The sequence below is a fragment of the Perognathus longimembris genome, chromosome 8 (assembly GCF_023159225.1).
Source record: "Perognathus longimembris pacificus isolate PPM17 chromosome 8, ASM2315922v1, whole genome shotgun sequence".
NCBI classification, from domain to species: domain Eukaryota; kingdom Metazoa; phylum Chordata; class Mammalia; order Rodentia; family Heteromyidae; genus Perognathus; species Perognathus longimembris.
In genome coordinates, this window is record NC_063168.1 from 4,154,771 (window position 1) to 4,178,159 (window position 23,389).

General features: G+C 39.0%; 1 protein-coding gene across 3 annotated transcripts in view; it reads right to left on the bottom strand.

The window, feature by feature from the left end:
• The window catches only part of Aff3 (AF4/FMR2 family member 3), a 478,613-nt gene that overhangs the window by 211,463 nt on the left and 243,761 nt on the right, over nucleotides 1-23,389 (bottom strand). The gene's annotated exons all lie outside the window — the stretch shown is intronic.

The following is a 23,389-nucleotide window of genomic DNA, read 5'->3' on the forward strand; positions in this document are numbered from 1 at the left end:
TAGAGAGACTCCTACACACGGAGCACAGAACAGGAAGCACAGATCTGAGCCCTGTTCATCCTGGGCTCCAGCACAGGGTAGAGGCCATTGCGGTTGCTGCAAAAGCTACCATGTTCCATGGGCTCTGTGAGTGCAGTGACTGCTACGGCTTATGGGAAATCCTAGTCATTCACAGCTCTCAAAGCCACACTTTCTATTTTGATGGGTCCCAAGCTGAAAGACCAAGAAATGAGATCTCTGGACACCACAGCCCAGAGCCACTTGCGTGGCTGTCACTATGCTGCCCGGGGCTGTCTGTAGTGGTCCCAAGGCCTCTGAGGTGGGGTGGCTTCAGGTCACAGCCCACTGTTAACAACATTAAGTTCCAGAGAGACTGTTTGCTGTTGGCTACACACAGCCTGGAACGTAGCATATGGTTCTGTGGGGACAAGAAGGCAGCAAGGAACTGCCAGTGGAGATACCACATGTGGTCTTAGGGCAATCATGTTCTGGGACCTATAACTTAAGGAAGTTCTAGAATAGAGCTTTCTTGTGATCTCTACTCACATCCTACTGCCCTTTCTTCTTCATAGCTCTCTATCAGGAATGCCATCTGTACCTGCCGTAGTTTTCTGGATAATTCCAATTCGTTCTTTAGATCATAGCTCACCCATAGCTTCCTCCGAGTGTCTGAGGCCATCTGTCACCCTGGAGCTCTCTCCCACTATGATATCACCTCATCATAGCCCTCGCGTGACTGAAATCCCATAGCTGGTTCTTTAATAACATAGAACACACAGACCAGGAACACAAGTTCCTGTGTCATTCTGAACCAAGCTCCACACACCATGCAATGTGTGCACTACACATTTGTTTATTAATGGACAGTGGGTGAAGACAGGAATCAATTTACTTCCTGCAAAGCTGCAGAGCTTCTGCTTGGCAAACAACATAGGTAGCAAGATAAGTAGAAAGTCCACAGATTGGGAGTCTATTTTCACTAGCTATTCAACATACAAGGGCCTCATATCTGAAATATACTTAAAGCTCAAAAAATTAAATCCCCCCCAATACAAATCCTCAAAGAAACAACCACCCATTAATATGTGGGCTAAAGACTTAAAAAGAGACTCCTCTAAAGAGGAAAGAGGAATGGTCAATAGACACATGAAGAAATGTTCAACATCTCTGGCCATAAAAGAAATGCAAACCAAAACTACATGGCCATTATCAAGAAAGCAGATAATAACAGATGCTGGTGGGGATGTGGCCAAAAGGCAATTCTACTACAGTCTTAGTGGGAATGTAAACTTGTTCAACCACTCTGGAAAGCAGTATGGAGGGTCCTTAAAAGACTAAATAAACATAGAGCATCTCTATAACCCAGCAATCTCACTCCTGGGCATTTACCAAAATGACCACAAAGAAAGGCACACTAAAGTTACCAGCACAACAGTGTTCTTCTGCAGCATTGTTTACAACAGTCAAGATATGATATCAACTCAGATGTCCTTCAGTAGATGAATGGATCAAGAAAATGTTGTATACATACACAATGGAATTCTATGCTTCTATCAGAAAGAATGACATTGCTCAATTCATAAGGAAATGGAGACTTGGAAAAAATCATATTAAGTGAGCCAGACCCAAAGAAACATAGACTGTATGGTTTCCCTCATTTATAATAATTAGTATGTGCCTAGGATAGTCCCAGTAGAGCATCACAATAGCTCAACAGCTATGTACATATGACCATATAAAATGATGCTAATCAAAATGAACTCCAAGATATGGAAACAAGAGGTTTTTGGTTTTGTTTTTAGTATACTATTTCCAGTTCTTTCTTTTTTCTTTCTTTTTTCCCCTTTGGTTTATTCTGTTGTCGCTGTTTTCTATTTTGGTACTCTTTGACTTGGATATAAGTTTATCTGACTTGGGGAAGGGAAGAGGAATCACAGAAACAGCAGGACAAAAGGTGAACTAATGCAACTGTGACAGTCATTAGACACTATGTTGGAAATGAACTTTACAACTGGGGGGGGAGGGGAAGTTGAGGAGGAGAGAAAGCAGGAGAAAAAGAGGCGGGGGGGGGGGGTTACACTGAGAAGAAATGTGCTCATGACCTTACTTATGTAACTGTCACCCCTCTGTACGTGACTTTTACAAGTAAATAAATAACAAACTTCTTCCTGTAGTTGTGAGGAACATAAGGCCTGTCAGAATCAGCTCTAGGAGTTTTGAAGATAAAGGCGGCTTTACCAAAGATCACAACTTTAATACCCTCCCATGTATGCCAACCTCTTCCCTTTTCTTGGAGGTAGAAAATTGCCTGTGAAATAGTCGACCCTAATGGATCAGGGTTAGGGAAGATGTGTGAAACTTGAAATTGCACCATACTTGACTGAGACCTTCTCTTACCTAGAATTTGTCATTTGTTCATGTCTCCCCACTGAGGCCCGGAACATGGACATGATTTGGCCCAGGCCACATAGAATTATACCAGAACAGAGGATGCCTGATGCACAGTGGTAGATATTTTCTCTTTCAGAAACATGTCCCCATCACAAAGACTGTCCTAATAAAATGTCACCTCCCTTTGTAAAGTCTAACTTATCAAAGGGAAGCCTGGGACACCATCTCAAAAGGTATATGGTAAAGTCTCATTCAAGTGGTGGCTTTATAGTCCACTGTAATGTCCCTGCCCTTGGCATTCAGAAATGAGAATCAGCTGTCTCAACTGGAAAACAGATCCTATATCCACAACATTTCTTTCATTCTACCTACAGGTTTCCAAACATTCCTATAGATGACAGAACAAAAGCTAAATTGTCAATATACCTCCTATTTTTATGTTAGAACAATTAAACCATAATCTCACATTATCCATACAACATACTAAAAATAACTCTTCCAATCAAACCCTGGGCCTGATTCCTTGAAGTCAAGCTTCTCCTGATTACTTGAATTGCATTTGATATGGTTTATATAAACAAAAGGTTGCTTAATGATGACTCCTCATAACTGGATAATCACGATCTTAACATTTTCATAACCCTACTATGTGAAGGGAATCAGTAGAGAGAGAAATACAGATAGGTGCCAGGTCCAACCATAAACTTCAGTGGTCTGGATGGGCAGACACCAGGTCATTACCTACCAGGGAGACCTCTGACACAGCAGAGGAGGAGCCAAACTGAGACAAGGACTAAGGGGCTGAGATCAAGCCATCACAGCCCTTAAATCACAGCTTGGATAGTGTGGCAGAGGGGGACTTTGAGCCTTTTCTGGAACATTTTTCCCCTGGTGACTCAACAAGTATATTGTACTGACTTGGATTCCTAGTATTCTGTTTGGATTGAGTGGATTCATGAGACACAGTACCACAGAAAGTTTGAGTTATTTGGAATCTTGGAGCTAATCTCTGGCCAAATCAACGACTTGACTCATAGGAGTAAAGCATTTTGTCTCCCAATCCTCTGGCAGCAGGAGCAGACAGGGAGAATCCACATCTATCTTCTCAGCACCAAATTTTCTCTGATTTCTGTCTCCTTGAGTTCAATCCTCAGGATTGGTTCAAGCAGAAATAATGTCCATCCTTTAAGTGGGGAAATGAACAATTCTGATAGTATCCGGGTAAACTTCCTCCCTTTTCCCATCTGCAAATTCTATTACGTTGAGTCACCATCTCTCACTCACTAACTTTCAACATCATATGCACTGACCAATAGGAAAGTGGGTAGGAGAGAATGCAAGACCAAGGGTTAAACCTTCTATTCCTCCTATAACATTAAGAAAACCTAGAGGGGCAACGCTTGGTATCCCCAGAAATGGAAGGATGATATCTCCCCCCATCTTTTCTAGAAGTACAGAAGGGACAAGGAAGGGCAGGCAGGCACGGGAAAAGTAGACTACTGCACCTTTTGCCTTCTGAGGTCTATCTCCAGTCTGCTTTTAGCTATAGTTTGTGCTTTGATTATATTTACATTCTGAAAACTTCCTGTGTTTATGAACGAGATTAAAATGTGCATATAATTTACGTCTCCAAAATTGTGTTTATACTTTTCACAATAAAATTACTGCTTCCCTTGGAAAGGTACCCACTGAGAAGGAGGGCTGCACAATGTAAATTTTAATTACTCCAGGTTTTGAGAGTTTGTAGCTGTTGTTTCACGCTGAGTTGCTGAGCTGCCGTTTCCTATTTACTCCGACTCTGATGAACCCACCTCATTTTCCTATCATTACATTTTGAAATCTGTCATAACAATCTCACCTCACCGAAGCTCCAACTAAACTTCAATTAAAACCTAACATCCGCGGCTGATTCTTCTCTACAGTCTTGCTATCGAGTACGTTCTCTCAAATCCTACCACTTAAATACGTATACTCCAGACCGTGCCTGGGAAGGGTGAGGCTCTAAGCTCTGGGGAAAGGGGAGCTCAAGAATCCACCGGGAGCATCGTGCCCCTGACAGCAGAAGTCCCTAATTACCATGCACAGCACACAGCACCGTAAGAAGCAAGGCTTAAGGAGAACAGGCGTGATCAAATCAGGGAAAATGGCATTTCATCGCAGAGGGAGACGGGCTGCACACATCCTACTTGGTGAAAATAGTTTAACTCTTTATCAGATGCATTTCAGGTGGAACTTTCATTCTAAGATACTGCTAATTTAAGGTCACAGGTTTGGTTTGTCTGCAGGTCCTCAAGAGTATTCAGAAATGGTTTATCCCGTGAATATATCTAAATACTCCTGCAGAGCTATATTTAAACAGACCTTACCCTTCTTGATGTACAGGAAATCTGAGCAATAAAAAAAAAAAAGAGATGTAAGTAGTACAAGGAGATCTAAGCTCAAGTTCAAGAAACACTGTGATTCCACAAGAAGCCCCACCCACCCCTATGCCTGGACCTCAGTCTTACTCCAGGACAGGGTCACCAGTGACCAAAGGAGGCAGGCAGTCAATTACCTCTCAGAGGTGGCTTGTCTACACCAAACCTGAATTGCAACCTTCCAGAGGAAATACTCTGCTCTACTCCCCACCCACGGCCCAGATTCGTCTCTGCCCTGCCGCGCTCATCTGAACAGGCACTCCTACTGGGCCTCTCACACCCAGCCCTGCCTCTGTGATCTCACTGTCACCACAAGTATTTAGAGATTTTCACACCTCAGGGAAAATAAGCAAAGGAAATAATAATAAAAAAAAGACGTCATAAAAATGCAAGCGAAATGAGTGCAGACTGGAAATATTAACATTAACTAAAGTGTAGGTCTCATCCACTCACACACGCACACACGCACGCCCCTGTGTGTGTACGCACACCTTCATATATGAAGTAGAGCGCAATACAGAGTGAGCAGAATTAGGGCATTTATACAGCATCAGAAGAAGATAAATGCCCTTAGAAGAAAATGAAGAAAAATTGAATTATTATATAGGTTAAAAAATCCATGGTATGCTCCTGCTTTTACAAAGAAAAGCTACAGAATTTGGAAAGATTATTAAAGTTAAATTGGTAGATTTAAAAGAACTTTTCGTGCTAAAAGGAAACTCTGCCTTCTCAGATATGCATGGTATTTTAGTCACAGCAGCGGTAGGCAAGGAGTTGGTTGTATTACTTAGATGTGAGTTACAAGAAAAGCTCTGAAAATTCCAAAAAGTATTGTTTCACAGTCAGAACTCTTTACCCACCAGTCCACCAAAACCTATAAGGACAGGAACTAAATACAGTGTAGACACAAAAATCTCCTAGGATCTCTGAAATAAAGCACAAACCATATACATACAAATAACTCTTTCTATTTGCAGGAAAAATATTAAAATTCTGTAATATAAAACCATGAGATGGCACAAAGATTGCCTAAGATAAAAATCCATAAACTAAAGGCTTTTGCTATTTTCCCCACTCTAGGAAATTTTTTGGGTTAAAGAATCAATTAAAAAATGGAAGTAAACGCCAGGCGCTGGTGGCTCATGTCTGTAACCCTAGCTACTTAGAAGGCTGAGGATCTGAAGATTTAGGTTTAAGGCCAGTCTAGGCAGGAAAGTTTGTGAGACTCTTATCTCCAGTTATCTACCAAAAAGCCTGAGGTAGAACAGTGGCACAAGAGGTAGAGCACTATACTTGAGCAAAAAAAAAAAAAAAAAATCTCAGGGACAGAACCCAGGCCCTGAATTCAAGCCCTAGAACGGGCACATACACACACACAAAAATGAAGCAAATCCAAAGAACAATACAAAGGAAGGCAAAAGTGGGGGAAAACAAAGTCATCCATAGCATATAAAGTGAAGGGATTTTACAAGCCCTAAACATAGGAAAAACAAAAGCAAAATTAAAAATAAGCTATGTATGATGACAGGCAAATCACACACAAATCTATTGAATAAAAAGAAGCTCAAATAAGTACAATTTCAGATAAAAACAATATATAAGGCTTTATAATTTTAAGAGGACAGAGATGTTAATTTTACAATAGAAAACAACACTAATAAAAAGAGAACATCTTAAAACTGGAAACTTCTTGAAAAACACTAATGTATGAAAAACAAGAAACTGGACTTAAAATCCTGAGAATACAAACAAAGTAGAATACAAAGTAAAAAATACTTTCAAGTCAGATAGTTTTAAAATGAAATATTTCACATGTTTAAAGATAAATAAATTCCAGTCCACTTTCTCTCCAAGGATGTAATGGAAAACTATAAAATTTATTTTATTAAATTAGAATAAAAACCCAACAGAAGAGAACTGATCAATATCCCTTATGAAAATAAATGTGAAATCCTCAACAGATTAGTAGTAAATATAAATCAATAAAATATTATGAGTTGTTGGGATTTTTCTCTGAGATGCAAAATGGGTTCAATATTGGTAATATTTTGAAGTACTAAGTAAACAAATAAATTGTGATCAATTCAGTTTAGTAATAAAAAAACACACCATAATCTTAGAAAAGCCCCGAAGACTTTACTTTATCAAAATGAGAGGTTAAAAGGGAGGGTTGGATATAGAATAAATAAAGACCACAGCTCTTCCGTGTAATAGTAATGAACTGATTTAATAATATTAAAAAATCATGTCTAACCTTCCTTCCTTCCTTCCTTCCTTCCTTCCTTTCCTTCCTTTCTTTCTTTCTTTTTTTTCTTTTTTTTTTGCCAGTCCTGGGGCTTGGACTCAGGGCCTGAGCTCTGTCCCTGGCTTCTTTTTGCTCAAGGTTAGCACTCTACCACTTGAACCACAGCGCCACTTCTGGCCTTTTCTACATATGTGGTGCTGAGGACTTCATGTAATCCAGGGCTTCATGTATAGGAGGCAAGCACTCTACCACTAGGCCACATTCCCAGCCCGACAAGAATACTCTTAACAATAAATATTTGCAATATATGCCTAAGAAAATAATTCAGTATTCTGAAGGATATACAAAACCAACAAAAGAGACCAGGCTAAACTTCTCAAATACCTTCCAACCTTAATATATAATACAAACTCAAGAAAAATAGGGAAAAGAAAAGGGCACAAAGGATACTACCATGAAAAAAATACTGACGTGCAAGTCAGGTGATAGAAAATGAACCACTGTAAAGCATGCCACACACCCGTGGCATTTGTCACCTTTACAATGCCACCACCAGCCTTTCTACCTACTTTCAGAATACCACCACCGTTCCAGAGTAAAACTCAATATCCAATAAGCATTTTTCTTCATTCCTTTGACTCTAGCATTAACATTTACATATGATTTCACTGCATTAACAGCTACAGGTTAAGATTCTGCACTCCAAAAATTTGAAGTCTGAAATGCTCTCAAATCCCCAACTTTTTAAATGCTGACAAGATACCACAAGTAGAAGACTCCAGACCTGACCTCACAGAATAGATCAGTAAGAAGGCAGAAAATCCTTAAAATTCCACATGAAAACCTTCCTGTCATGTATATATGATATGCCTGAAACATAAATGAATTTCATATAACAGACTTGGCTCTCATCTCCAACCTATCTTGTTATGTACATGCAGATTGAAACATTTCTGTCTCCTACATTTTGGTTAAGGAAGCACTGTAGTTGACAGACAAGAATAAATGAACAAGCAAATGTTCATGGATACCATCTCCTACATCTTATACTGGTTATACCAGCCTTTTTAAAGTAAGTTTATGATCACTTCTTATCAAAGCTTTTGGTACCATCTAGTAGTGAAGTGCCAGACTTTGAAGTCAGGCCCCACTTTACCACGCGAACCCCACTTTACCACGTGAACCTGAGATAAGCAGGCCCTGTGAGCAAACCCAGGACAAGCCCATTAGGGCCCAGTTGGTCAAGAACTCTAACCACTGGGAATGCTTAACTCTAACTGCCCCCAGAATGCCTCGAGCCCTGAGCCAATCAGATTTGTACCTGTGTCCTAATCTTGCTTGCTTGAACACCTGATTGCTGTAACTTTGTTTTTGCCTTTATAAGCCCTGTGTAATCGCAGCTCGGGGCTCCCTCCTAACCTCCGCTGTGTCGGTGGGTAGGACGAGGCCCGAGTTGCAGCTCGCCTAAATAAAGCCTTGCCTTGCTTTTGCATTTCGGAATGTCTTCTTGGTGGTTGTTTCGCGACTTGGCACAACAGTAGCACTCCATATCTGTTGGCTGAATAATTAAGTAGCTTGTACATTCAAAAAGAAAAACAAACTTAAAAACTAAAGTGTTAGCTGGGCTCATGCCTGCAATCCTAGCTATTCATGTGGCTGAGATCTGAGGATCGCTGTTCAAAACCAGCCTGGGCAGGAAAGTCTGGGAGACTCTTAACTCCAATTAATTACCAGGAAACCATAGTGGCACTGTGGCTCAAAGTGGTAGAGTGCTAGCCTTGAACAAAAGACCTAAGGAACAGTACTGAGGCCCTGAGCTCAAGCCCCATGACCACGTTTGTAATCCCAGTTACTAGAGAGGCAAAGATAGGGAGGATCAGAGTCCTATGAACTTTTCGTCCTCTCCTCTCCTCTCCCCTCCCTTCCCCTCCCCTCTCCTCCCCTCTCCTCCCCTCCCCTGCTAGTCCTGGGGCTTGAACTTGGGGACTGAGCACTGTCCCTGAGCTTCTTTTGCTCAAGGCTAGCACTCTACCACTTGAGCCACAGCACCACTTCTGCCTTTTTCTGTTTATGTAATACTGAGGTATTGAACCCAGGACTACGTGCATGTTAGGCAAGCACTCTACCACTAAGCCACATTCCTAGCCCTATGAGCTTTTTCTTAATGAATAAGGCAGGAATAATGGTGTGTGTCTATTATCTAAGCTCTATGGGAAGTGTAAATAGAATAGAAGGATAACGGTCAAGGCCAGCCTGGGGGCGGGGGGGGGGGGGAGCAAGATTTTATTTGAAAAATAAACACCAAAGACATTAGGAGTATAGTTCAAGTGGAGGAGTATCTACCTTGCAAGTGCATGGCTTTGAGTTCAAACCCCAGTATTGTCACCACAACAACAACAAACCCTCAAAGTTTGAACTTCCTAACTAACCAGGGCAGTCACCTATAATTTCAAGGGATGAATTTGCTTTATCCAAGCAACAATAAGTCACCAATTGACTTAAAGACACATTCTCGCAATCCTGATATTTATTTACTTCATTAAAATAAAGCTACGGTTATTAATTAATATTGAAAACATTTGGAAGTTATCTGACTTCCCTGATGCCCACTCGGCTATCTATAAGTTCAAGAACAAGTATTCGCTTCCTATCAGCAGGTAACATGGTTAAAGAATTACTAACTGAACACCCCTAATCTGAAAACTGAAATAAAAACCTAGAAACTTCTTAAGCAGTGATAATGAAGTAGCAAGTAGAAAATTTCACTTTATCTCAACTGAGGGTTGGCAGCCAAACAGGCATAGAAAAATATTGTGCAAAATTTCCCTCAGTCTATGTGGATAAAGTATACATAAAACAAATAGAATTCATGTTTAGTCTTGGGTCTTATCTTTCAGATGCTCCATTATTAATATGCAAATATTCTTAAAATCTGGAAAGAAAAAAGCAAACTAATTCTGAAATACCTCTAGTCTCAAGCATTTTGGATTTCCTAGCCGCAGGACAAAAATCTTTCAATTATGACAATATTTTTGTAGTGAAAATTAGTTATCTTCCTCTGAGCTTATAGCTAAAAGTGCATGTCTATCAGCGTGCTGACCTTGTAAAATCCTATTGATGAGTTAAAGAGATTAGCACGGTAGACTTTACATCCTGATCACCAATTGATAGCTGGTGCTTTTCCATGGGACCTTGTCCTCAACCAATGTTGGGGTCATCTTCACCATGCCCTATCAACACTGAGCAAAGAACCCACAGATCAGTCATATTGAACAAGTGCTTCCTGCTTGTAATTGACATTGACAAGAACACTTCCAGGCCTCTGTGTTCTTTCATCTCAAATCATTACGCCCAGCCAGAGGAAGAGCAGCAGGCTCAGGCAGGAGCGACCAGAGAGCCATTTCACACTCACACCAAGGCTTGCACAAGATGAGAGGAAGTAATCCAATGTGGCTGAAGAAATTAACCAGTTAATGATACTAAGGACTATTCTGTGCCCCCCAGTAATATATATGATAAATGCTCTTTTAAACATGAGGGCTCAATAGCTGTGTGCCTATGATTATGTACAATTACGCTTATCAAAATGAACTCTAAGAATTGGAAGTGCGTTTTTCTATTGTACTGTTTGCAGCTCTTTTTGGTGGTGGTGTTCTTTCCCTTTGGTCACTGTTTTTGATTTCTGTACCTTTTGTCTTGCATGTAAATTCATCTGATTGGGGGAGGGGAAGGGAAGTACAGAAATGGTGGGACAAAGGGTGAACTAAATTCAGCAGTGATACTCACTAGACACTATGTGGGAAATGATCTAGACAACTTGGGGAGTCGAGGGGTGGGGAGGGAAAAAACTGGGAGAAAATGAGGGAGGGAGTGACACTGTTAAAAAAAAATGTACTCATTACTTGACTACGTAACTATAACCCCCTGTATATCACCTTTTACAATAAAACTCTTTTAGAAAAGAAAAATAAATAAACCAGTTGAAACCGACAGATACGCAGAGAAAGAACCTGGGAGATAGGTACAATGAGCTTTGAGAACATGACTGAGAAACTGGTACTTAAAAGATTTTGGTACCTACTGATTCTATTTCACAATACACCATGCAGTGAGCAGCCTTATTCTTTAGACTACCTTCCTGATCATCTAAAATTTTGGCTGAAGAGAAAATTTTCAATACTTAAAAGTTATATATTTTCAAACTTATTTAAATGCCACACGTATTTTTATTTTCTTTAACTTATGGAGCTGGATGGCCTTTTCATTCTTGACTCTGCTAGCACAGTTTACCACTAGTTGGTCAGTTTCCAGAATAACGGCATGCAGGTCCCTGAATATGCAGGTAAACCTCAGTTCCTGGAACTTGGGGCAGTTCCTTGGAATTTGGGCATGAACCTGGATGTTAGTGTTCCCTTTAGGCCTTGCAAGTTACTGCTGGCCACTGAATTTCAAATCAACAGGTAAGGTCATCAGCTGATACCAGGCAATTCAGAAAGCACAGAGCTATGCTTGAGGCCCCTGTTTCCTTTCCACTGACAGAGAAGACTGCCTCCTGACACTGGCCCCAAAGCCCTGGGGCTCCTGGGGCTCCTGGGATGCGGGTGGGGTCTGCATCTTCTCCACAGGATGATAAGCCCCTTGGAGCTGTCGTCCACAGCCAGTGTGGTGTCACCACCTTTGGCTTCTCCACCTTCTCTAAAGCAATTATAATCTCTTATGAAGTTGATCATCAGGCAGATTTCTACACCCCGAATCCCCCTCCTTAATGGATAAAATGTTAATTGTGTTTACCAAACACACAAAGGCTTGAAAATCTAATTAAAACACCCTCACTATTGTGTTGGAATGATTTAACAAAAAATTAATAATTTTGTGATAAATACTAGTAGGAGCAGTCAAATTTAGTCAGAGAGTATAAATAAAAATTGCCAGTGTTGTTTTCTATCTAACACTATGGCTTAAATAAAAACAAAACAAACAGCCAACAACAACAAAACATCCAGAAAATCACTTAGTTATCTCTCAACCCTCCTTTACCCATAATAAACACCAAAGAACAAGCACAATGACTAGTTACAGGCTTGATTACCAGCACTAGAAAAGTAAAAAATGTTTTAGAAATGATTTCCATGAAGCAAAAATAAAACATTCAAAAACAATAATAAAGAATGAAGGTATATAACATATAGTCATAGGGGAAGCTTACAAATATCTGCAATTACCACACAGTGAGAACAAAGGATATTCTTAGGAGAGGATTACAAAGGCTCAAGAGCTACGCACATTTGATTATATAAAATAATATTTATCGAAATGAATTCCAAGAAATGGAAATGAGGAGTTTTTTTTAATGATTTTGTTTTTGTTTTTCCTTTGTTGCTGTTTTTGTTTTCTGTACCTTTTGTCTTGTATTTAAGTTTATCTTTTTGGGGAAGGGTAAGTGAGGAACATAGAAATGGTGGGACAAAGGGTGAACAAATGCAGCAGTGATATTCATTAGACACTATGTTGAAAATTAAGTATATAACTTATGGGGGGGTTAGGAGGGGAAAAGTGGGAGACAGCAAGGGAAGGGGTGACACTGTTCAAAAAGAAATGTACTCATTACCTGACTTACATAACTGTAACTCCTCTGTACATCACTTTTACAATAACCATTTTTAAAAATCTGCAATTTAGCCTGAAGAGTAAAAGTGAGCAAAGACTGGCCATTGCTTAGGTAGATAGCTTAGTACAAAATTGCACAAAATCAACGGATGACAGTAAGCATGCCAAAGATGACAGTGCATGACTCACTGCTAGTTTATTTCTTCTTTCATATCAGAAACCGTCTTCAACAAACAAACTGGGAATTCACATCTCTGTGAACCACACTAAAACAATGCTTTTTAGCTGTTTTATATGGCAATGTCCTTCAGCTGCACCAATGATATCAGAAGAACTTGCTAATAAGATTGTGGAACCCACATGTTAAAGAAACAACTGCCCCGTCAGGAAGAGGCAGATGCTGCAGTTAAGGAAGGTCTGGATCAAATCATAGGCCTCTGAGTTCATTGTGGGGTCCCCCAAATCACACTAAAGACTGTGTGGTATAGAAGGTGGGAATATGGGCTTTTGTAAACCCAAGTATTCCTGTGTTGCAGATATCCCCTCCAAGGAGGGGATTCCATAGAACTCACCTTTACCATTCCTACAACAGGGGCAATAACAGTACACACTAAAGGCAAGGACTAAATGAAGCACTGCACATAAGCCATTTAGCAGGTGCTTTCTACATGACAAGTGTTGAGTAAACGAAAATGAATACTTTATAGCCATGGAATATTTTGGTGGGAATATAGTGAGGATTATTTATAATGATAATTACTTCTAATTTGCAGCAAGAAAAAGGTTAACACAACTGCACCTTGTAGCATAGATAAGGTTAAACTTACTACTGAGAAAAATACTATACTTAGGTAGTATTTACTATAGTACTAAACCCATAGGTTGCTATGGTTTAGATAATAGTTTGAATGCATCCCCAAAAGGTTCAAGTGTTGGAGATATGGTCCTTAATATGGCAAGGTTCAGAGGTGGTAAAACCTCTAAGACGTAGTACCCATTATATTAGGTCTTAGAGATGCTGTACTTGGAAAGGATATTAATGCTAGTTTAGTGGGTCCAGTTAATTTCTGTGACAATGGCCTGCATTATGTGAGTTTACACCACATGCTTTGTCTGTACTGCAACAGACACATACCTTCTGCTTCTCAAATAAAGAGGTCCTTACCAGGATAACATTCATGCTATTTGGACTTTCCAGCCACCACCAAAACCAAATAAACCTTTTTTTTAAAGTACCAAGCCACAGGTGTTTTCTTATAGCAATACAAAATATACTAAAACTGAAGCAGAAAGGTGCTTTAGAAAATACATCATAAGTGGTGCTTCTAACAATATAGGAGGGATTTTTTTCCAAAGGAGGAAGCAAACCCTGGCTATTCATGACATCCCATAGCTTTGATAGGCTTGACTGATACTACTGTGATTAAACTTCAGATGCCTGCCTTCTTTTGTGTTTTTTTCTGAGTTCCTCAAATTTATCTGCCTAAATACTTTACAAAAATATTTTGTGTACTTTGAAGTTCAGTGGAAAAAAGATGATTAAAAACTTATCATTTCTGTGTCTACTATATCATCACTTTCTCTTCTAGTCTGAGCAATGTTTGAGGATTCTCATGGGCTTGCTAGAGTTAAACCAAGGTTCAGAGGAAGAAAACCACCTACAGCACACCAAGACTTACTTTTTTAGTTCCCTTTGGAATTCGAAAAGTACAGCAATCAACATTCCCATTAAGCACAGAGGAGGCTTCTGCTCTTCCCACAGGAAGCTCAGTGAAGCAGAAAACACTTTCAAGACTCTTGGTTCTAGCAATATGTGTGTCTTCAATTCTCACTATCCCTCTGAGCTGACAGGATTTGTTAACTCAATTCACAAATAACCCACCCACACTTCATAACAATTATACTAATTGTTGGTTTTCTATACATATAGCAGAGTGTAGCATTTTATATTAATTTTTCCCCCGATTGCGAATGTCTAAGACCAAACAACTTAGCCCCTAGTCCTAGCACAAAGACACTTAAGCAAGTCGTGAGCTGGAAAGGACAATAATCCAGGGCAAATTTGGTCCATAACATTAATTACTCTCCAAGCCAAATAGCACCAGCGCTGTCCTCATTCCTCACTTAAAAAAAGAATCAAAGAAATCTTCATAGGGATAATAATGGGCTTCAGCTCTGATCAACAGAGCCAGTCCTGTTTCCTTTCAGTCTGTGGAGCAAGACGATGCCTTTAAATTGGCACTATTCCTACTGTGCCTCCAAAGAAGAAGAAGATCTACCAAGAAACAACCATTACTTAAAATACACACACTTTGTAGAAAAACAACATACCAGAGTAGAAAATTCCCAGAACACACTTGATGACAGTGTAAGTCAAAGATCAGACAAGACAATTCTGTTCAGGGAACTCACCTTTGCCTTGTGAAAGAATATTCTAGACTCCGAATTTTAATTGATGTTCTGATTTGTTCATTCTCAGAGGACTGCTGGTCAGCAGTGCCAATGCTATACTGGAGATAAGGTGAACAACACGGGCAGAGTATACACCTCATGGAGGTGATAATGTATGGGACAGCAAGGCAGTGAGAAAATAAACCGAACAACCTTAGACAGTGACAACAGCTTACCAGAAAGGCAAACGGGGGATCAGGATTCCTTTTACACTAACATTACTCATATCACCAAGGTATAAGGAGGGTTTTCAGTCCTTTGGATAAAAGTCCTAAAATCAGAGAGTATAACTATAACAGAAGGTATCAACACCAAAAATACAACAACATAAAATTGAAAAGAAGAAGCAACATGTGACCCAATTTCTATCACATCCTCAAGATCTTCAGAAGAAACTATTTATAATTTCATTGCAGCCATGCCGAAAAGGTAGAGAAAGAATCACAGGTTTTTGAAATGAAAATTTGCAAATAACATGGCAGTATTGCAAAATGCAAATGTAAATGCTGCAGAGCCATCTGTTCAATATTACGGCAACATCAGGGAAAGGATCTGAAAGAAATGATGTTTGAAATCATTAAAAAAAAATAACATGTCAAGTTTAAAATACTCAAGAATCTTTAAAACAACATCAACACATTCAGCAACCATATGGCTGTACATCAGGTTAAAAAAAAAATCACCCTGCTTGCAATTTCTACTTTAGCCCAATAATTCCTAAAGCATTTTTCCTATGTGTGCCCCCTTCTTCCGTATTTAATTCCTTGTTGTTTACAGTTTCTTGAATTATACTTAAATCCCCTCTCCATTTTTCCTCCTTTGTAAGAGATAATGATAAGGAAGACTGAGTTAACTTTTCCAGAGAAGGGGATGTGAAGGTAGTGATATAAAATACTTAATGAGAAGATCTTCACTACCCATACAACAGACAAGGGCCTCATTTCTAAAATATACTTAGAACTCAAAACATGAAATCCCCCAAAACAAACCCTCAAAGAAACAACTGCCCCATTAATAAGTGGACTAAAGCCTTAAAGAGAGATTTCTCTGAAGAGGAAATGAGAATGGCCAATAGATACATGAAAAAACATTCAACATCTCTGGCCATAAAAGAAATACAAATCAAAACTACATGGCCATTATCAGAAAAGCAGGTAATAACACATGCTGGTAGGGATGTGGCCAAAAGGGAATGTTACTACACTCTTAGTGGGAACCACTCTGGAGGTTCCTTCAGAAATCCCCTATAACCCAGCAGTCTCACTCCTGAACATTTACCAAAATGACCACAAACAAGGGCACAACAAAGCTACCAGTACAACTATGTTCACTGCAGCACTGTTTATGATAGCTAAAATATAGAATCAACCCAGATGCCCCTTAGTAGATGAATGGATCAAGAAAATGTGCCATTTATACACATCAGAAAATGTGGTATATATAAACCACAGGAAGAATGGCATTACCTCATTCATAAGGAAATGGAAAGACTTGGAAAAAAAATCATATAAGGAAGTAAGTCAGTCCCAAAAAAACATGGATTCCATAGCTTCCCTCACTTGTAATAATTAGTAAGGGTCTAGAATAGTCCTACCAGAGAATCATAATAACTCAATAGCTATGTCCATATGATCATATAAGATACAATTTAAATAAGAACCACATGTTCATTATACAATATTCAAAATGGCCAAGATATAATCCAAAATTATTAAGCATATGAAAAACCAGGTATATCTCAGCTCAGGTAGGGAAAGAGAACAGACACAAAATGGTGGATGAAACAGATGTTGGAATGATCAAATTTAGTGAATGTATTTACATAAATTATGATAAAGCAAGAATAAAAGTCTTAAAAGGAGGACTGATATGGTTAAAATATATTAGTAGTATTTTGGTTGTTGTTTCAGATAAGCTGATTTATGATCATACACATTATTTTAAAATTATGCTTTAAATTTCAAACAATTTTATCTTACAGAAAAATCTTCTGGTACATACCTTTCTTAAATTAACAAGCAAGTATACCAAGAAAATGTGGCAGTATACAGACCTTATCTTAAATTCTGTAATATGACAGTTTCTTATTGTTTTGGATTCAGATTCTATGTCCTAATGCTATTAATATCTCATAAGGATCTTGGTGAGATCTTGAGATAGTACACTTGTGGAAGGAGAGGACTTCAGAAAACTCTAGACAAGATGATTCAGCTGAAGTACTGACGTAAGGGGTATGCAGAAGAGAATCAGAAATCTTAGCTTCCTCTGGCACTGAAAAGACCATTAGAAATGACTGAGTTCTGTTAGGCACGGTGGTGTACATCTACAGTTCTAGCTACTGGGAAGTATGAGACAGGAAAGTCACTTAAGCCCAGTAGTTTGAGGCCAACCTAGGCAACACAGAAAAAAAAAGGAGGAAAAAGAGTAGAAGAAGAAAAGAGTGGAAGGGAGTAGAAGAAGGAAGGGAAAGAGAAGGAAGAGAAGTAGAGGAGAGAAAGAGGAAAAAGGAAAAGAAACAAGCAACTTCTATTTTAAAGTGCTTCTCATTAAACTCTGTAGTCTTTTCTTAGAAAGAATCAGAGACACAGCTTTACTTGTTATTAAACAACTTGCATAGGTACACAGGTTTCAAGAAGATTGCCCAAATAAATATTTAGTTTCTTAAGGAGGAAAAAGAATCTGTGAAACGGAACATATTTAACTTTAAAATCATGAATAATCACAATTGGTATCTATGATAGGAGCTTATTTGCAAACTGTTGCTATAATTGTACCACTTGTTTACAGGTACAACCAAGTGAATCACCCTACTTATTTGCATTAACTGTGATTAACTGTCACAGTTTGTTTATAAGACTGAATAATTTTTAATCCTAGAATAATGATGCTGATTATCAAATAATTTTGTATTATTTATTTTGGAGGAAATGTTTAATCATTGCATTCTCAGAAGTCCAATGATAAGATGAATAGACGTGATTTTAAGGGGCAACAGACATTCAGACTTAAGAGTGCTACATTGGAATTCCAACATACGTAAATCCCAGCCTGCATCAGAACAAATTTCTGCTTCTGATGGTGAACAAGCTCATTCATCCTAAAATCCTACTCAGTTTAACCGTCCTGATGGTCCCCAAATAGATAAACAATTCCCTTTTATGTTCTCCCAAAAGTATTTTGTGCCTCTATTTCCCCTAGTCTATCTTTCAGTTGAGCAAGCTGTTTTCCAAATTGGTCTTAAACTCATGTAACAGAAAATCTTATTAATGGCATTTCCCCTAGAAACAAATTCAAGAAAAATACCCCTAGTTTATTGTGCTACATTGCAATGCTGTTTGGGAAATAATCATTCTTCTATGCTTCCCCTATGGGTGGCATATCCTTCCTTACTGGTTGTATTTGGTTGATCAAGTGACTTGTTTTGTCCAGGCCCAACAGGAAGGAAATGGGGCTTAAAGGTGCTTACTCAGCAGGCTCTCCCTCTGAAACTTGCATCATCTCCATGCAAAAGACATGTCCCAGGTCAGGAAGCAGTTGAGGAAGTATGAACTTGTCCAACACGTCTGAATCTAAACCAGTTCCAGCCACTGACATATGGGGTAGTTTGTTCCTCAGTAGTAACTAACTACTTCATGAACATGGGACTGTATTCTCCCTGAATAGGTCTGGTGGTTAAATTGCATTCTGGAAATTTCACCAAAGCAAAATAGCTCTGATTTTCCTTCATTTGAAGTACATTTCTAAATCGGTTCTGACTACTTTCCTCAAATAGCATTATCACACACCTGCCTAAATGAAAGGTAATGGTTTTTCTTCTCAGCCCACTCAGTCTTCTACGACTGCCCTGATTTCTGTGTCTTACCACACTGGTGTCATTACTACTCTTCAGAAGACTTGGAGTGATCTGCACATATACCCTGTACCCTGTCCTGTAGAATCATATCATTTTAAACATGCATTCTGTTTTCTTTTGCAAGAGGCCTAGGAATCACCTGAAGACATAATCATCTAGAATCCTTGTTAAATTGCTGAGCCTACTGTGGACCTACTAAGTCAGAATCTCCAGGGCAGGATTCAAGAATTTACATTTTAACAAGCTTCCTAAAAAAATTATCTATTACAGTAAAGTGTGTGTGTGTGTGTGTGTCCTGGGTCTTGAACTCAGGCCTGGCTGCTGTCCCTGAGCCTTTTTGATCAAGGCTAGAACTCTACCACTTGAGTCACAGCTCTGCTTCCAGTATTTTGGTGGCTAATCGGAGATAAGAGTCCCAGACTTTGCTGCCCTTGGCAGCTTCAAACCCCATCCTCAGATCTCAGCCTCCTGAGTAGCTAGGATTATAGGCGTGAACAACCAGCACCCAGCTTACAACGTTTTTGAAAACCTGGTTTATGAATGTGTTATCTCACCAGACCATCAGTCAATATCTAATCCTGAAGAATTAAAGCAAAATAGTTTGTCACCATCTACACATTTATCCTTTATTTTCATTTTGTTTTCTATCAGCTCCAACATATTTGTCTATTTTAATTCTAGGAAAGCTCAATTGAAAACATTTAGTTTGATGCAGAATATTCTTATTGGATTTCTGATCATCTAAGTAAGCTAAGCCCTCTTCCTCTCATCTTCCTGCCCCTGGCATCCCCAGGTACTAGGGGGATTGAAGGCCTGGTACTTGTGTACTTGGCTAGGCTGGAGTTCTACTACTTGACAAATGCCTTTGGTTCTTTTGCTTGTTTTTGAGAGAGCATCTTTGCTATAGAACCCTGGTTGGCCTTGAAGATGAGATCCTTCTGCCCTTACTTCCCCAAGTAGCTGGTATTACAGGAACGTGCCATTGTACCTGACTTAAATAAATTATGTTAGTAATGATTTTTATTAATAAGTGTATATATTCTCTTCAAAAGGCACTTAGGTATATATATATATATGTCATACTTACAGGATGCCTTTGCTTTTAATTTCAATTATTGCTAATAAATTTTAATATAATTATGAACATACCCATTATTATCATTTTGTGTGTGGGTTTCATCAATTTCAAACAAACAATATTGTTACTTATAGTTACCATGATATACATCAAAACCTCCAAATCTGCTCCGTTTATGACCAGCACCCTTACAATTGCCTTCATTAATTCTCTTCTTTCATGGAGTTTGCAAACTAGCCTCTGATGAGAGTGACACACAAATCTTTTGGTTTGGGATTTCTTATGGAAAGAAAATGTATTGGTGACACCAGGTTTTTAGTAATGTGGCTAAATGATCTATTTGGGTTGAGAGCTCCGAAATGATGTTATCATTGATTCTGCTTCATTTGCAACTTCTAAACTCTTCATGTGGGCATACTCAGGAAATGGGTTTTAGAGACAACGTGCCTGGATTTGTTATCCTGGGCTCAGTTTTTCTTACACAAATGGGAGCAGTGACTTTCGGTGCAAACCTATATATCATAGAAGTTGCTAGCTTTAAAAGTACATAAATAATGCCTGGTTCATTGGGAGAGAGTTGTATCCCTGGCCATTACATTCTCAGTATTTAACCCCTTATCTTTTACAGCATACGTACAAAAAAGTGTCCACAGTGTATGCAGCAGCTTCAAGCGTAACCTTATAATAAAGAACATCTGTGCCCTTCACTCTCCTCACTGACTTCATCCCCGTCCTACACTTTCCCAGATGGAGTGTATATCAAACCCTTGCTTTTCTTTTTGGTTTCCGTATGTATTTTTGTTTGTTACTATTTTTAAAGAAACTCTGCAAGTTGCTCATAAATTCCTGGATGCCCTATTTTCCTGTGAACACTCCCCATGTGCCACCTTTTGAAGGCTTTTTTCTCTTCTCCTCCATCAGGGGACGGTGGCAGATAAAACGATGTTGTGTTCCCTTAGTCATTTGTCTTCCCCGCTTGGCTGGCTGAAGCCTTCTGCCACCCTTCTGGTGCTCCCTCACTACAGTCCTGGATAGGAAAGGCAAAATGATTTTAAGCTTTCCTTATCACCTCTATACTTTGTGTGTGCCTTCCCTAACGCTGCATATCATTCTATTTCCTTTTTGCAAGAGTTTAATCGAGCGGTACACTTCTTGGGTTTCAGAGAACTGACTGACTGTACAAGCTCACTGGCGGGGAATGCTCCCACGAAGAATTTCCACAGTTTCTACGGGCTGCGGCCAAAGCCTGCCCCAGAGTACCTATCAGGCCTCGCATTTCATGTCTCAGAAAACAATCACGTAGTCTGCTTCTTAGAGTGGGTAAGGGCACATGTCTCAATCTCTGAATAAGGAAGGTGCATTTTTGTAGCCTCATCCAATTTTTCAGTGTCCTAGGTGTGTTTAGAGATCTGCACAGCATCAATCCATAGGGTCTGTCCCAGTGTTCCATGATTAGGGAACTGCCATAATGCTATTTTGGTCCATTATGCTTCTTATCGTGTATAAGAGCAGAATGTAAAACAATATTTTGTGTGTGTGTGTGTGTGTGTGTGTGTGTGTGTGTCTTTGAAATTTGATCTATCAATCTGTCAAAGACCAAGACATCACAAAAGGGGCTAAATAAGGTTTTGATTAAACTTATTCTACTTTTTCTTGACAATTAAAATCTAGCGTCAGAAACCAAAAAGTTTCCCCCTTCCTGTCATCCTTCTTTTTAATGGTTATAATGGAAATTTAAAAGACTTCTCTGGCCATTCTGCACTACTTTCCACTCTCAATACTTCCTATAATTTAATGACACTATTTTGGCAAACCAACATTACAAGGATTTTATTAACATATACAGTTAAAAATAGAATATGCAATAAATTATCTCAACAGATGTTTTTCCAACAAAAGCACTACAGAAATTTGAAACAAATTCATCCTCCCAGACAGCTGCCCACCTTGCTCAATAAAGACTTTACTATTCATTCCTTCTAGTCACTGATTTTTGCAAGTATAATAAAGGTTGAGAGGAAGGAAAATATATGCTTTCTAAAAACTGGATGTTTCTGCTATTTGCCAAGGGTTTCTACAATTGTCTACTTCAGACAGAAAGTAAAAATGTACCCTGTCCTAAGGATTACTATTTGAGACTAATGTTTTGTGCTATAAAAATAATAATTTCAGTGTAACTATAACGTGGCTATAAAGCCAGGTGGTGATTGATTTAAAACTCACAAACATCTGGAGTCACACCATGCCACTCTAGTCTATCTTGCAAAAAACTTTCAGAAAAGAGCTCACACAGCCCCAGTGCTATTTCTTTAGGTGCTATCTTACATAAATATCACTTATTAAACATACTAGAAAATATGTGGATTCCATTGTTATATTTTTTACATACAATATGATAGAGAAGAAATTAAGAAAATCAGCAATTATTTTATGTGTTCACTCTGACCCCCAAACACAATAAATATGATTTGAGAGATAATACACAACAGACCCCCTTTTAAAAGAAGCCCAAGAACCTCTTTGGCTGAGGATAGAAAGCTGATGGTTAGCCATCCAGTTATGCAATCCTGAGCAGATTAGGATGGATGCAATAGATGAAAGACTATGACAGATTCATGTTCCATTTTTCATTTGATTTGTTTTTCGCCAGTCCTGGGACTTGAACTCAGGGCCTTTCCACTGTCCTTGGCTTCTTTTTGCTCAAGGCTAGCACTCTATTGCTTGAGCCACAGTGTCCCTTTTGGCTTTTTCTATCTATGTGGTGCTGAGGAATCAAACCTAGGGCTTCATGTATACCAGGTGAGCACTTTACTTCTAGGCCATATTCCCAGCCCCCTCCATTTTTCATTTGAAATCCATATACCCCCAAGATGCTGCTTGATTCACAAAGGTGGAATAAACTCTCCATGCTGGTAATGACAAACTAAGGATACATGATGGATAATCAAGGATTTTCTAAGTCGGAAGAGAGAAGCAAGCATCAACTGTCTGTTTGGTACCTTGGTTCTACAGAACCACTTTCCAAAAAGAAGCCAAAGTCAGGTGTTATTATGGTCATGACTAACTGTTCAATACCACTGGCAACATTTGACTGGATTAGCTACTTCTTCATCCTCCACCCCCTGTGATTCTGTATCATCTTGACTCATCTAGTTTTTTCCTTGTTTTATGATACAGGGAACCCAGTGATGACTGTGTGACATAGGCAGAAAACAGAGGGTGAAGTGAAGGTCTTTAGGCTGGCTGCCTTTACGTTTGACATCATGGTAGACTTATATTCTAGTCCCCTGATAAGTTTGATGATAAAAGTCCAAACTTATACCCCTAATCTTTTTCTTAATAATGAA